The sequence below is a fragment of the Kogia breviceps genome, chromosome 13 (genome assembly GCF_026419965.1).
Source record: "Kogia breviceps isolate mKogBre1 chromosome 13, mKogBre1 haplotype 1, whole genome shotgun sequence".
In the NCBI taxonomy this organism is placed as follows: domain Eukaryota; kingdom Metazoa; phylum Chordata; class Mammalia; order Artiodactyla; family Physeteridae; genus Kogia; species Kogia breviceps.
The window spans coordinates 11,308,909-11,312,366 of NC_081322.1; the positions used below are offsets into that span (position 1 = coordinate 11,308,909).

A 3,458-nucleotide genomic window follows, 5' to 3' on the forward strand; every position below is an offset into this window, starting at 1 on the left:
TCAAATCTGATGATGACTTAATTTTAGATTTCCACCTTCTAGAACTACGAGAAATAATTTTATGTTGTTTATAAGTCACCCAGTTTATGGTATTTTGTTATAACAGCACAAACAGACTAAGACAAGGACCTAGGGTTTTCTAGCCTCTTAGTAAAATAAGGGGAACCAGTTTCCCAGGTAATTTTTACTTTAGATTTTCCTTACCATACCATCAACATAGGAAAGTAGAAGGGATTAAAGATTGAAGGTACTCTTTCTGAATCTCTTTTTTCCCAAAGATACTTGCATAAAGTAGAAAAGGTTTGAGCCAAGGTTTGAGCCAGCCTATGTCTTTTTTTTTTTTTAAGAAGTTGAATATTTTATTATTAAACTGTTTCTTATTTTCCTTCAAGGCTGTCGCTTCGCTGTATAAAAATAGCACCAGCAAACACAGTATATTGCAAAATTAAGATAGTAATGTTCTTCACTGGACACTATACAACTAGCAAACTTTTCTCCACTGTCATTTATTTCCAGTGGCAAGTTCATTGAGTATTTTGACCCAAATCCAGGGATGGCTGTAAGCAAGTTACAGTATTATATAAGGTTAAGATAACAATATTATCCTTGAATTACATAATTTTTCTAACTAGTTTTACCACAGATAATTTCAGGAATTCTGAGTATTATAACTGGAGACTGGCCTAAAAATCACAGGGTGTTGTGAAAAAGATGCATAGTGTTTACGTGAAATCATTAGGAAGTTAAGGGGTATTTTCTTCAGGTAACATTGTTGCAATGCAAGTAGTTTCTTTTGCTAAAAGTTGCTTTTTAAAAATCTATCCACCACTAATTTAAGACAACTACGCTAGATTAACTTGTTTCAAACTAGTTTATTTAGGGGTTCCATTTTCACTCCTCAATAGATTTTATGTATTTCTCATATGCTTCTTCACTCATTAGTTCATCTAGTTCTGAAGCGTTACTGAGTTTCATCTTGATCAGCCAACCATCTTCATAACAAGATTTGTTGACAAGTCCTGGATTTTCTGCTAGAGCTTCATTAATTTCAGTTACTTCTCCTGACAGAGGAGAATAGAGTTCACTAGCAGCTTTCACACTTTCCAAAGCACCAAATTCCTCGTTTGTTCAATTTTGTCCCAGCTACAGGCAGACTACAGTAAACAACATCTCCCAAAGCTTCCTGTGCAAAATTGCTGATTCCCACTGTTCCAACACCGTTTTCTGTTGTTACCCATTCATGTTTGTCTGTGAATTTACGACCCGACGGCAGAACGGGGCCGATGCGCAGCGCCCGGACGGCGCCCGCCCGCAGTCCCCAGGGCCGCGGCGGGCAGTGCGCGTTGGGCGCAGAGATGGCGCGCAGGCTGCAGACCGCGGCCCGCACGCTCCGCGCCACTCGCAGCGCCGTGTTCGCCCAGCCTATGTCTTCATGCAGAAAATATTTACTATTTAGCTTTGTCTAGGGAGGACTATTCCTCTACCTCTTGATATGGTAAGATGGGAAGACTATTATTGCACTAATAATCTGGAAAACTGGATTCCAACTCTCGTGCTGTCACTAATGGTGTGAATCTGGACAAGCCACATAACCAGCCCTGGCCCTGGGTGATCTCTTCGTATTGTGAGCAGGATACTAATATCACAGTCTCCATTGGTCTGCGTTTCTCCTGCAGAAGTAGCCTTGTCAGCTCTATTTAGCTTGGTGCTTCCATTCCTTTTGTTCTGGCTTTGATGTTCTCAGGATATCTCATTAAGCAGGAGGGCAATTAATAGTCAGATTTGGGACCTATTTTGATCTGCTCCATGATTTACAGACCCTCACTTTGGAATCTGAATTTTGGGGGGCTAAAGTGATTGTATTTAGGGGGTAATCACAAACACTTCATACGTAGTGTCCTGGCACAGGAAGATATTAATCTTCCATTGAGTTTTACCTGACTTTAAAAGTTCCTTTAAGGTAGGAAACAGGTCTTGTTCTTCTTTCTCTCTGGCACGGTGACTTGCACAAAGCAGGCTTCAGTGAATGTTTTTTTTTTTTTTTTTTTTTTAACTTTTTAAAATTAAGAATTTGGGGGCTTCCCTGGTGGCGCAGTGGTTGAGAGTCCACCTGCCGATGCAGGGGACGCTGGTTCGTGCCCTGGTCCGGGAGGATCCCGCGTGCCGCGGAGCGGCTGGGCCCGTGGCGCGTCCGGAGTCTGTGCTCTGCAACGGGAGAGGCCACAACAGTGAGAGGCCCGCGTACCGCCAAAAAAAAAAAAAATTAAGAATTTTGGTTTTGGTTTTTTGGCTGGTCCCCACAGCATGCGGGATCTTATTTCCCTGATGGGGGATCGAACCCGTGCCCCCTGCATTGGAAGCATGGAGTCTTAACCACTGGATCGCCAGGGAAGTCCCATGTTGTGCTTTATATATACGCTATCACATACTTTATCTCATTCATGAAACAACTCATTAAGAAAGCATACCAAGATAATATTTAATTTAAAATAATGGGCCTCTGAAAAAATTTGAAATAGAACTCACCTATTTTTAATCCTTAAAGAGTTAATATTTTATTTTTAGATCTGCTAGACACAGCACAATGCTAGGGCAATAAAGGTAGTCCTGCTTGAAATCAGCTAATGAATCCTTTGTAAACAAATGAATAATCTGCCTTTCTTACATGTAGGCAGAGAGCATAAAATTTTTAATTGATGATTTTTAAATGTGATGAAGATACTGTTATTAAGCCCATCTTCTCCTTTATCTCCACAAGGCAAATAAAAGAGCTTTGACATTCCTGAGCTGATATGTTCACGGTCCCTTGAGTCATTTGTCTAAAACTGTTATTTATTTCACTGATAATCACAAGGCCCCCAACTGGCCCTTCTTCTTTTCCTTCTTCTATCTCTTTTTCTTTTTCTTTTTTTCAGTTTACTCTGAATGTCTTCAGCTTTCAGTTGATGCCCCTTCAAGCCATGCTCCACATCCCCCAGTGACTTTTCTAAATGCAAATTTCATTGTTATCAAACTTGTGATTAAAATTCTTTGGTAGCTCTCTAGGGTCAAGCGCAGATTTCTCAGCAAGACTTCTAAAGTCTGAATCAGGGGTGGAAATAATACTGGCAGAAAGAGCAAAAGCATGCCTGGGTCAAATGGAGTCGGGGGAGTGTTTAAGTAATGCTGCTTTAGGTGGCTTTTCCAGAGAGATAAGAATTACCACTTGTCACCCAGTAAAGATCCAGTTGTTGTTCAGACATGAGCTTTGCATTTGTTTGTTCTTTGTTCTTTTCAGCAGGAAGATTCCTTTATCGTGGTGAAAGAACCAAAACAATAGGATTGAGGATAGAAGACAAAATTAGTTGTATATAAGAAGCAGGACGCCTTTTTTATGTAGTGATGTGTGCATGTGTGTATTTAGGGGAGGAAGACAGGAAGATAATTTATCATTTTTGTTCATAGGTGTCTGGACTCTT

At 40.4% G+C, this 3,458-nt stretch overlaps 1 pseudogene; it reads right to left on the bottom strand.

Moving 5' to 3' along the window:
- Nucleotides 1-857: 857 nt before the first annotated feature.
- On the bottom strand, nucleotides 858-3,242 carry LOC131768226 (glycine cleavage system H protein, mitochondrial-like; annotated as a pseudogene).
- Nucleotides 3,243-3,458: the final 216 nt, after the last annotated feature.